Raw genomic sequence first — 13,227 nt, 5'->3', positions numbered from 1 at the left:
TTTTCATGTTTTTGCCTTTCATAATTCCATTCCATTACTGCGTTAAGTCGTGATTTATTTTAAAGCATTTCAGAATAGCACTACCATGGATATATTCAATAAAATGTGTACCTACTCTTTAAAAACATATTGAAACGAGTATTTTGATACAATTAAACTCTGGTTCCACAGTGACTGTAGGACAAGTGCAGACCCTGCAGTCATAGAATAATAGAATTGTGGAGTTGGAAGGGATCACAAGGAACATCTAGTCCAACCCTCTGCAGTGTGCAGGAAAACAATTAAAACCATCCATGAGTGGTGGCTGTCCAGCCTCTTCTTAAAAACCTCCAGAGATGGAAAACCCACAACTTACATAGGTGGACAGTTCCACTGTAGTGCAGCTCTTACTGTCACGACATTTCCCCTTATATTTAATTGAAATCTAGGTAGCTGTAGCTTGTACCAATTATTTCGGGTCCAAAGTCTGTAATACTTAGGTCAGGTTGGCCAACTTCTGAATTCTTCGAGGCCACTCCATTCTCCAGATAGTAGCCTGGGATAGGGATGTGTGAATCCACAAAATGGGTGCTTGCCGAAGCTCTCCGAATTCCATTTTGAATGCATATCAAATTGTAAGGGTCCCCCTTCCCAGTTTCCATTAAAATCTGTGTAGTTTCTGAATTTATGCATCAGTTGTGTACATCTTTGAAATATACTCATTCTTTTGTATTTGGTTAACATGTGTTTGTGTGCATTTTTTTTTTACAGGAAGTATGTAAGCCCCTTTGTAGTAGGGCTGCAGGGAATTCCTTGCATTGCGGCTTTTGTTGTTTTTTCTTTGGCTGCTACATCATAATGATGTAATACTTTATAGTAGATGGATAGATGGATCTGCCAATTTTGGATCCTTCTCATTTTTTCCAATCAAGTTTGTTTTGTCTTGAACTTTGAGGATTTTTTCAGTCTTCAAGTTCAGCTCATTCTGAAATTTGAGAATTATTTGTTTTTAGATTTTCCTAAAAAAAATAGACATCTTGCTGCACATTTCTCCTAATAACTGCATTTCCCCCCTAATATATGCATTTTATGCAAGCAAGTTTCCTAATATAATGTATTTTTGAAGTAATATTGTACTTTTTTTAAATTGGACTGCTCCTTTGCAAAATTCAGTGAAAGGCACATTTTGACTGAGTTTTTGTTCAATTAGTAATTCAAAAGTGCAAAATTAGAAATGAATTTGGAGGTCATAGGGATGGAAATGTATGGTATACGTATTTTGAATAACTAAGTAACTGTCGTACAATATATTGCATACACCTCACTTACAAAATCAGTGTGATATGCCATTAAAATATAGAAACTTGAAAACATTTTGCTCCCCCTTATGAGGGAAAACATGACCAACATTTTAGTATATGTAAATTAAAATTATTTGGGGCTACTATGCAGGGCCCATTCCAGGACTGAAGGAAGTTTGACACAGTGCCTGCAAGTGGGCCTCTCATAACTCCCATCTCTTTTCCTACCAGTCAATCTTCCTTACTTTTTTGGCTGCTATAAGACCTCTTTGTGCCATGTATCACTTTTCATTCTGCTCCTTTATTTTAAGCACCAGCAGCAAACATTGACTTCCCCATCTCAGTTGTCTTCCAGTGACCATTTTGCCCACAATGCACTGGGAATTCCCAATGTGTTGTGGAAAAACCAAAATGGCATCTGGGAGGCTGTCAAGATGAGGACTGTACTTCTGCTTCTGCTGTCTGGTGGCAAAACACATCGACTAAAGATGGGGGAGGGAAAGTTGAAGAGCTGTTTGGGCTGTGGAGAGGTATGTTGTGACAAAATCGCAATGCTTTCCATGTTGAGCTTGTAGTAGTGTTTATATGTGTTTGTAGTGGTAACTTGAGCCCAGGTAAGTTAGGGTTACCGTATTTCTTCAATTGTAAGACGCCATCGATTCTAAGGCGCACACTAATTTCAGTACCACCAACAGAAGAAAAGCTTTGATTCTGAGAAAAAATAAATTTCTTAGAATATCTTTTATGAGTAGAATTTCTTAGAAATTTCTTAGAAATCTCTTAGAAAGAGCTGGGTTTTGGTGCCACTGGGCTGGGAGGGGCTTAGGGGTAAGCAAAAAACCAGGCGCTTACTCTCCCAGCTCCTCTTCGCTCGCATGGCTCGCGGCTGCTGCAGGAGCTTCCTCTTTTGGAGGCCTGCCTGCACGAGGAGGAGAGAGATGACTGGAGCTGCCGCGTGAGAGCAGCTTCGGCGGAGCAGCACTTCTTTGGCCTCTGGGCACAGGTTTTTCGGGCCACTTTGGCCCAGCATCCACGGGCGTGATGACTATTAGCAGTTTGTTTTGCCCTCCAGCAAACCAGGGGGCGGGGACTACTTCCAGGCTCCACTCGGGACGTGCGCTTCCCGGCCGCCGGAGCCGGGTGGGTACAACCCAACTGGGCGTCTTCCCAGGGCGGCAGCTGGAGGGGGCACCCGGTGCTTTGGGGGGGTGAGCCCCCTGACTCTTGGAGCTGCGTGTCTTCCGGATGCAGCTGACGAGGGCCACCCGGTGCTGCGCGGGGCGGCTGTAGGCCCCAATCAGGCTGCAAAGCGATCTCAAAAAAAGCCCCAATCACTTGCAAAGCGATCTCAAAAAACCCCTGCTTGCTCAGCTTTCTAAAAGCAATAAAGCCAGAGAGAGAAAGTTGGAATGGATGTTTCAGACGCTTTTTTAATAGGATAGAGTCTTTTTGCATCTACCATATTGCTTCGATTCTAAGACGCCATCGATTCTAAGACGCACTCCATTTTTAGAGATGTTTATTTGGGGGAAAAAGTGTGTCTTAGAATCGAAGAAATACGGTAATTGTATGGTAGAGAGTGAGTGAAAGATGGGAAGAGCTTGTGTTTATGTGTATGAGGAGACTGAGTTTATATAAGGGAAGAGCAGACAGTTAGTCAAGGTGATTGACGAAGCTAGCTACATCCAGTTAGTGGGTGCTGGAAGGGGTAGAGTAGGCACAGTAAGACCAAGAACTGAGTGCTTCTTTATATTGCTGTGCCAAAAATTATGGTTATTCCATTTTCAGCATTTCAACAAAAACTCCGGCTATGCCTCTTTTGTAGGGAGAGAAAAAGTTCACGAAATTAGGAGGTAGGATTTGGCACAACACCAATTAATTATAAGATAGAACACCTCTCGTATTAAATACTAATTTGTTTGTTTTTTGAAATATAAAATCCCTGTGTTGTTCATCTTTCTGTGCTACCAATAGAGAACATATTTCCTGGGTACCTTTCCTGTTTGGGTAAAGGGAATAAACTGGGCATATGGGGGGGTCTCTTTTACTTACAGAATACAGGGGCTGAAGGTTGTGGGTGAGTTAGGACAGCTGACCCAAAGTGGAGGCAGATGGACCTGAGGGCAGGCCGCATCACCTATGTCATTGAAAGGCATATCCACAGATAAGAAAGCCCCCGTCCCTAAGGTGGGCATCAGGGTTGCCACACTGGGCACTGGTGTCTGGTACATATCTGAGAGAGATGGATGCTGGAGTTCTCATTGTTACCATGGGAAACATAAATTTATCCTGGAAGTGGTCTGTCAGTCCAGCACACCAGCTATCAATTAGCCATCCCTAGCTTGGAAGAAGTTATCTGACTTTTCCAGGTAGCAGACACCAATCTTATAATTCCCTCAATCTTTCACCAAACTTCTTGAAATGTTCAGGTTATGTAAAACCAACATTTCTTTCTGGCACATGTACTTTTCAGGAAGATTGGTAAAACATTTTTTGTTAGAATGACCAACCCCCTGATTACCCTGTTATCATGGTAGAATGTTCCCCCCCTCCCCCGGTCAAACCTTAACTAAGGACTCATGGCTGTGCATCCTTAGATTCAGGAAGCTGCTTTGCCAATGAATCTTCCAATAAAGTCTCAAGGGTCAAACACGTGCCGTGTTTATTTTTAAGTGCGCTCAATGCCTCCCTACCCTTCCAAGCCTGAAAGGTGCCCTGGATCTCTAGTGTGAGGCTAAAATTAGCCATGCAGCTGTCTGCTTTGGTCCTGGCTCTACTCCGTTCCCAGAGCAAGATTTACAAGGCGTGCAAGCTGTAGAAATGAGAAGGTGCACGTGCATTTGGACTCTCAAGCTGTGCGTGCTTCTCCCACTTCTACAGCTTTGGCGAGGCAGGGAGCAAGAGGAGAGGCGTGCAAAGAGAGTTCAAAGCTGAAGGCAGGGCTGACCGTGGCAAAGGTGTGGCTTAAAGTGGCCAGATGCTATGAGAAGACAGTGTTAATGGGTAGTGGTAGTGATAGGGTTGCTCACAACTTTGTAACAGTTTGGTTGGTATTACCCTACCAAGGGGTGGAACTAAGGATCATTCTAAACCAAAAATCTGATGTGTTTTGGATCCTAAGAGTCTTTCCTCAGGGTAATCTAAGAATCTTTCTCTCTCTCTCTCTCTCTCTCTCTCTCTCTCTCTCTCTCTCTCTCACACACACACACACACACACACACACACACACACACACACACACACACACACACAGAGTCACCATTGTTAATCACAATAGTTTTGTCAATGTACATAAACATGTTAAAATGATCTTTCTTGGAGTTAGCAAAGCATAGGAGACCATGGGTACGAACTAGAAGTAATGTCTTGCGTTTATCAAGTGAGTATGTTTACATTCGTATACTGTATGTGATAAGGTGGACATTTGTTATTACCATTTTTATGTTTTTTTACTTGAATCCATTTATAAATTGAACGTGTTTATGTACATTGGCAAAACTATTGTGATTAACAATGATGACCATGTGACTTTGTAAATATTATACATATATATCTTTCTTAGATTACCCCGAGGAAGGGCCCCTAGGGTCTGAAACGTGTCGGATTTTTGGTTTAGAATAAACTATGTCCTTAGTTCCACCCCTTGGTCTCTGGCTTTTTTTGGCATCTTTACTTGGCTTTTTCTTTTTTGGCTTTTGGTATTAACCTACAGCAGGCATAGGCACCTTGGTGCCCTCCAAATGTTTTGGATTACGTCTCCCATCAGCCTCAGCCAGCATGGCTAATGGTCAAGGATTATGGGCGTTGTTGTTTAAAACATTTGGAGGGCTGCAGGCTGCCCTACTTTGCATGCTAACATCCTATAACATCCTTACATGGCTTGGGACCATACCTGATCGAACGCCTCTCCCGAAGTGAATATACCTGGTCACTACGTTCAACATCTAAGGTCCTCCTCCGGGTGCCTACTCCGAGAGAGGCTCGGAGTGTGGCAATGAGGGACAGGGCCTTTTCGGTGGTGGCCCCCAGACTATGGAACGATCTCCCTGACAAGGCTCGCCTGGCACCAACGCTGCTATCTTTCCGGCGCCAGGTTAAGACTTTCCTCTTTGCCCAGGCATATGGCAGCACATCTTAATCACCCACATGTTTAGTTTTTTTAACGGTTTTTAATGCTTTATGTGTGCATGTTCTGTGTTTTAAAATTTTAAATTTTGTATACTCGTTTTTATCTTAATTTTAGAATTTCTGTAAACCGCCCAGAGAGCCCCAGCTATGGGAGTGGTATATAAGTGCAATAAATAAATAAATAAATAAATAAATAAATAATATAATAAACAGAATCCAAGGTGGATTAACAGCAATTCATAAAAGCAACAGAACAATAGCAAAAAAAGAAAAAAGAAAGAAAGATAAAACCACAGGTAAGGTCAAATGGCGCACCACTGCACAGAACCACTGCATAGAACAGTGGTTCTCAACCTTCCTAATGCCGCGACCCTTTAATACAGTTCCTCATGTTGTGGTGACCCCCAACCATAAAATTATTTTCGTTGCTACTTCATAACTGTAATTTTGCTACTGTTATGAATCGTAATGTAAATATCTGATATGCAGGATGTATTTTCATTGTTACAAATTGAACATAATTAAAGCATAGTGATTAATCACAAAAACAATATGTAATTATATATTGTGAAATATTTATTTCTAATTACAAATAAATGACCATCGGAAATATGTGTTTTCCGATGGTCTTAGGCGACCCCTGTGAAAGGGTCGTTCGACCCCCAAAGGGGTCGCGACCCACAGGTTGAGAACCGCTGGCATAGAACCATTACTATAACCCCAACTTTCTTGCAACCAGTAAACCATGCTAATAACCCAAATCAAGCAGGCAGGTAGAGAGATGTCAGAACCAAACAGCTTATGATTTCTTTATATTCTGTCACTCTTCCGAGGAGCTCAAGATGGCAGCCATACTCCCTGCCTTTTCTAGCCTCACAATGACCTTGTGAGGTAAGTTATGCTGAGAGGCATTCATGGATTTACCTGGTAAATGTACATTCCACATCTTCAACTGCTAGAGTTCCTAAGTTGGCAAAGCCTATTTTGGTTCTGGACCTCTGCCCCAAACCTCCTCTTTCCCCATACAACAAAGAGGCAGAGTAAATGTGATTACCGTTTGCCAAGTGGTAACTGAACTCCAGTGTGCCTATGTTCTCTTTGGTAAATCTTCTCTCCTTCTGTAGTGAATAGTAGATGGAAAGCTCTTTGTGATAGGGATGTGGGCAGGGGGCGGCTATATTGCTCTGTGAAGTACCATGTGCATACTAGGGGTGTGCACGAACCCCTCGATAAGCCGGATCCTGATCTGCAACTTCTGGATCGGGTCCACTCCGCTCTGCTCTGCCAGTAGTCCACTCCGCTCAGCTTCGGAGCTCCAGATCCGAATCGGAGCTCCGTTCCCCCCTATAGACTTGCATTGAAATCCAAATACCTATAACTTTTTTTCTATTAATGTTAGAAACCTCAAAATTGGCAACATGAGAGCCTAGCCATGCATCCACCTTCATGCGCAGTTGGAAGGAAATCCGAGCCTCCCCTGATTTTTGGGGAATTTTTGGAAATCCGAGACCCTATTTTCAGAAATGGGATTTACTCTGACATTTTTACAGATACAAATGTGCACATGGGCACCCTCACAGATGCCATCTAGATCCACATTCATGGCAAGTTTCAAGCAAATTCCACCATCCCCTGATTTTTGGTGTTTTTTCCCCCTTTTAACTCACCCAAATTCACACCCCTTTCTAGAACTCCATCAGTTTTCACGTTAGAAACCTCAAAATTGGCAGCATGAGAGCTTAACAATGTATCCACCTTCATGCCCAGTTCGAAGTCAATCTGACCCACTGATTTTGGGGGAATATATGAAAAATCGCCCACCAAGGATAGTATGCCCATAAGGATCCATTGCAAAGTACTTGCCCATAGCAGCACAGATGATTTGGGGGAATCAAGATTTTTTTCTAAATAAGGATCTTCATCTCAGGTGAAACACTTCCAAAAATGCATGCACACACACACACCAAGAGCGAGCAATGCAGCTGCCTTTTATCACACGGAGGGATACCCTCCCTGAATCAAAGCAAGACATGCACAAACCATCCCTGCGAGGCGGGCACAGAGGAAGACAGGCAGCACTGGGAGCAAACATGCCAGAGACTTGTGGGGTTGAACCACAAAGCCCATGATGTAGTACATCTCCCAGGCACCAGGAGGGCAGAGAGGCAGGCAGAGATGTACGACTATGCCATAGATCTATGGGGAAGTCAGTCCCAGCAGATACCCCACCACAACAGCACCCAGGCGGAGGCAGGAAGGCAGGCATGCAGCAGACATTTCTGGGGGCACAATGAAGTGAGCCAAGGATTGTTTCAAAGCCAGTAATGCAAACCGTCCCTGTGAGGCGGGAACAGCGCAGAGTTTTGCATCCCATAACTAGGGGACTAGGAGGATAAGAGTAAAGCTTTGTGATCCTTGCTTCAGAGTTGTTTGACAGACTGTGATCACAACTTTTAATAATGTTAATAATAGCAGTACTAATATTAATATTAATAATAATAACAACCACAACAATAAGGAATTGAACCACAATGAAAGCCTGCCTGACTTCACTGAAGAGGGAAAGCCAGGAGAGCTTGGGCTATGCGGTGTATAATAAATGTAATAAATAAATAAATAAACATGGGAGAGGTGGAATTAAAAACAGCAGTGTTGCTGAATAAACAACAAGAAGAATTAAAAACAAAAGGCTATGTCTGTCTTTTACCAGTAAGAGGAAAGTGGACGTGCCCAGGGGGAGGGGGAACTGTGCCAATTTGACTGGCCCTGTCTAAGTACCAGTCTTTCAGAAGCTACCTTACACTTCAACTCATGTCAGGCATAGTAGCTTCTTCCACTGGTTAATCTTTGGAGGGTTCTGATGACCTTCCAAGGGCAGGAGTGTGCACTGGGCATGTCCACATGCCCTAGGGGACCTCATCCCCTTGCACCACATCTATTCAGTTGTTCACCAAGGTTAGGGTGGGTAGCAGTGCTGTGTTTCCTATCTGTTATTTATTTGCTTAGTATATGATTTCAGGTTGTGTTTGTGCATTTGGTGGGGCTACTGTTTCAAAAAACACTGGGAAAAGTCTGTTCAGAGACTAAGAAAGAAAAGTTTCCCAGTATCCCAAGTTATTAAGTTTCCTGTTTTGCTTATCCCCTCTCCAACTTTGGGATTGGAGGAAGCTTCATCAGGTGATCATGATTGGGAGTTGAATCTGGCTCTCAGCGCTTCAAAAAAAGGTACTCCCTCCTGCTTTTTTTACCCTATTTTAAAAAAAATTATAGCAAGCAAACCGCAGCACGCAAAGTGCTGAAAATAAGCACAAATGACCCCCACCCACCACCCTCTAAACACAGCAAGTTTCAAGGAGGTAGCTTGAAAAATAAAAAAAAGTTATCCACTAATCTTTTCTGCAATGCAATCCTATGGGAAAAATATCCAAAATGGCGGGCGGAGCGCTTTGCGAAAAGAGGAGCGCTCTGCTTGTGGTTGCTTCTCTTTGCTGTGCTCTGCTAGCCCCCTGATCCACTTCTCCTCTGCCTGTAACGGAGGCGGAGCACCCCGCTTTGCTGTTGCTTCTCCGACCCGAAGAGAAGCGGATCACAGCCCTAGTGCATACTGCTAGTGCTACATTGTTCCGTCTAATAGTGAACTTAGTTGGTGAGTGCCAATGAATTTGTAGCCAAAATGGGGCCACTGAAAATCAAAGAGTAGTATTAGCACACTTGAAAGATGTTTTGCAGAAGAACATTAAAAACAACACCATAATAAGGACTGACCATGTTCAGCAGCCACAGTATGTCGAGTGTCAGTTGGAAAAGAAAAATGTATATGCTGTGTGCAAGTGGATTAAAAAAAGAAGAGAGAGTGGAATGCCCTGTTTAGAAGAAATGGCTGGCAGGAACCCTGAACAGGAGCACTCCTTGTAGGATGGAGGATACACGTAACATTTTGTTGCTTGTTCCTACCTGATGAAACAGGAGCAAGAGTTTTCATGGGTGCAGGAAAAAAGCACCCACCCACCCGGTGCCGTTCAGTGCTGTCTTGTTTACATGTCTTCATAGTTCTCCATTGGTGCTTGCTCTCCATCTGCTAATGTGGAAAACAAATTGTTCATGTGCTAAAATGCTAACTGGGCCTGACAGATGTGCAGCTCCCTGCAGCTGTCTCTTCATTGAGGCTCCGTTAATTTGGGGGGATGGTAGCAGCATCTTTTGGGCTTTCCAAGAGAATGCAGACAAGTGAGGACAACCCTGACCCTGTTCAGATGACCCACTAAGCCATGGTTAAGCATTTCAAACTAACCATGAAGGCTTAGTGTGTTGTGTGTAGGGTGTTTTCCCTAACCATGGTTGCTGTATAACCACAGTTTAACCACCTTCTCTAACCATTTGCTGCAACAGGGTTAGCAGCCCTAACATTGTCTTAGTGCGTCATCTGTAAGGCCCCCGTGGTCAGATCAGTGCTACCATAGAGCTCCGTGGCAAGAACGGCAGAAATTGGCCAGGCTGCTCTGTCTGGCCAGAGAGATTTCTGCTGCTGAGATCTGCATAGCAGCTCTGAACTCACCAACTACCATTTTGTGTTCTTGCCTGAAGTCCCCACACATGGTATGCCTTTACACCTATACTAGGGCCACCAAGATGGATGTATCATGAAGTGGGGCAGATCACACAGCTCTCATAGTGACGGCCAGGAGCCATGGGGGGGTCTTGAAGTGGGGGCTTGTGGGTGTCATAGCCTCAGCATGGTCACCAGGGCTGCGTGTGCCACAAGGGATAATGGGCTGTAGAAAGCCCCCTCCTCCTGCCTCCTTACCTGCCTCCGCCTCCGCCGCACGGACTGCAGGTGACGGTGGAGCCAGGTGAGCCCCTTCCTCCCACTTACCTGCATTCGGAGCTCCTTTCTACTTTGCTTCGCCTCGATCTTTGTAGACTTATTCAAGTTGCAAGACAAAGACTACCTCATAACGGTGGACTACTATTCCAATTTCTGGGAGATAGACTCCTTGCTAGATACCCGATCTCGAACAATTATCAGAAAGCTTAAAGGACACTTTGTTTCAAAGATAGGTTTGTTGCAAATGAGGAATGCAGTATTATATAAAAATAAAACTTTTATTGCCTCAAACAAACATAGCTTCTAACTAACTTCTCTCCAGCCCTGACTGACTCCTGAGAGTGCTGAGTCACTGACTGCTGTGTCACGTCCTGATTGGGCGAGTATTCCTTCAATCAAAGTCTCAGTGTCCCTGACTTCCTCTTCCATCTAACTACCTGTGTGTCTCACTTAGTTCTACCTATTGATACATCTTTCCTTTTTTTTATTTTAACCAACAATACATTACAACTACCATTTACCCCCCCCCCCCCAAAAAGTTAAACATAGTCTTGTAGATGGTGTGGCTTCTGTACCAGGCGACCTGCTCGAGTTCTTACTTGTTTTGCTATAGGAGATGTAGTTTCTCTGGGGTGATAAGCGGTATCATGGGTATCCCTAGGATGTGAGGACATTTCAACTATCTCCCCAGTCTCTCTGGCAGGGGATTCCGAATGACCTCTTGCCTGGAGGCCAGACTGTGAAGTGGGTGCTCTCTCCTCCTGGAATTTCTGTTCTTGGTTGTGGTTCTGCACACCTGCATTTGATCCGCCAAAGGCGGATCCAAATCGGGTCGTTCCACTCTGCTCCGGATTTGCAATCCGAATCGGAGCAGAGCACAGCTGTAACATAAAGCTCCATCAGACAAGTGTTTTATTGCACGCTCATTACTGGGCACTCACAAAGTTTGCTCAAGTCCCTCACATGACGTTGTCTGCCTCCTGTGTGCCTTCCGCCCCTTCTGGCTTTCCTTGCACGACAACAAAAAAGGTCATTAAGTACAATGTTTTTTTAAACTTGGAATTTCTGCTCTCTCCTGCTGTGTGCAGCAGAAGCAGCGCCATTAGAACAGCAGACTCAATGGGCCTCATGCTTGTTCTGTACTACTACTGCTACTACTACTACTAATATATTTCTTACCCGCCTCTCCAATTAGATCGAGGCGGGGAACAACAGCAAGCATAAAATACATAAAATACTAATTAAAAACATAGTATACACTGTTAAAATCATCCTAAAAACATCCTAAAAGCATATTAAAAGCATCCTAAAACTCCGGCGGAGAAGCAAAGGTAGGGAGCGTGTTAAGCCTCAGTATGATGGAGCTCATAGTTAGGCAAACCACACAGCGGGGCATGGTTCTGTGATAGTGTGGCAGCAGCACTAGGCGTGGTTAGTGATGACCACATTAACCATGGTTAGTTTAACCACATTGACCAATGTGTTGTTTGAACAGGGCCAAAGTGTTACTTGAGAGCCAGTATGGTGTAATGACTACAGCACTGGACTTGCTGGAGCGGGGAGATGCAACTTCAAATCCCTTGCTGAGCGTTCACCATAATGAAATATTTTAATACTACGCATTAATGTAATCATATCTGCTTTCAACTCATGTATTACCTTTGTCAGAATTCAGGATATTCCCATTACTTATCTCCGGTCATAAGACCATTTTTCACATTATAACTTACATTAATGATCACATCATTCCCACATCCATCTTCTCCTTCCCCCCCATGGTTTCAAAAGTCTAGAAGAGGCTTGCCAGAGTTTTTATACCTTTGCTTGAACTCCCTTTTCTATAATATACTGGCTTAATCTTAATAACCACCTCCCAAACTTTAGGAAACCATTCTTCCAATGAGCAAGCTCTTGTAGAAATTTTCCCAGCGCTGAGCCAACGTATGCTGCAGTCATTGTATTTAATATTTATTGTAAATTTTATTTGTATGTAGGCTTTTATCAAGGGTCCCCAAGCTTTTTTGCGTGTGTGTCGGTGGACACATTTTGAGAGTGTGTCATGGGTGCTGTCATGAGCATATTTGAGCTTGACTGATTCTTCCATCCATAATTGTAATATCCCCTAAGCTTATGGGGTATGCTGGAAAAGAAACCTAAATGTGTAAGAAGCACTTGGTGATGGGAAATTCTTCACCAACAGCATGATTTTTGCAGCTCCAAATGTCTTGGCTTTTGGAGAGAACCTTAGTGATTACTTGCCTAAATAAAATATTAGTGATCAATAATTCCAAAACAAAAATTAAGGGGTTTTTTGCCTTTTATTTATTTATTGATTGATTTATTACATTTCTATACCACCCAATAGCCGGAGCTCTCTGGGCGGTTCACAAAAAACGCCTGCAATCTACCCCTTTATAATTGGAAGCTGGGGGAACATCCTGTTAAACAAACTTGCTTCCTTTAAATATCTGGGCATGTATGTGTTCTTCAGTGAACAGGGATGTATGCATTTAGTATTCAAAGCTTGGCAAGTACTAGTCCAATGAACGATACCCACGTGTGTCCTAGACATCCAAAGCGTCCTAAGGAAATTCCTCTTTGATTTATGTGCCGTGTCTTTCAAGTGTTGAGGTCACTGGGCGGGGGATTTCTACAAGGCAATGGGGCTGGGGGATTGGTTGGCTCCCAAGGAGGACTTCCTCAGACAGTGTAGCTCCTGAAGACATGATTGATGAGTCCCTTCTACACTTAACTGAGTAAGCAAATCCCGCCTGCCCTCTGTCCTTTCTGATGCATTGCTGCCTGCGATTAGAATAATGTTTAGCCATAGAGGCACTTTACAGCTCCAGAGACAGAGACATATAATGGGAATCAGGCATGCATTGGTGTGGCTGGGAGATTACAGAGTGTGACTGGCTGCTTTGGTTCCCCCCACAAAAAAAACAGGTTTGACACTGCTGGAAAATCTGTTCTGGTTGAGAGCATCAATTAATA

At 43.6% G+C, this 13,227-nt stretch overlaps 1 protein-coding gene across 1 annotated transcript in view; it reads left to right on the top strand.

The window, feature by feature from the left end:
- The window catches only part of AGBL1 (AGBL carboxypeptidase 1), a 521,226-nt gene that overhangs the window by 56,510 nt on the left and 451,489 nt on the right, over positions 1 to 13,227 (top strand). The gene's annotated exons all lie outside the window — the stretch shown is intronic.

The sequence above is a fragment of the Elgaria multicarinata genome, chromosome 16, assembly GCF_023053635.1.
Source record: "Elgaria multicarinata webbii isolate HBS135686 ecotype San Diego chromosome 16, rElgMul1.1.pri, whole genome shotgun sequence".
NCBI classification, from domain to species: Eukaryota; Metazoa; Chordata; class Lepidosauria; order Squamata; family Anguidae; genus Elgaria; species Elgaria multicarinata.
This window is presented reverse-complemented; position numbering and strand designations above follow the sequence as displayed.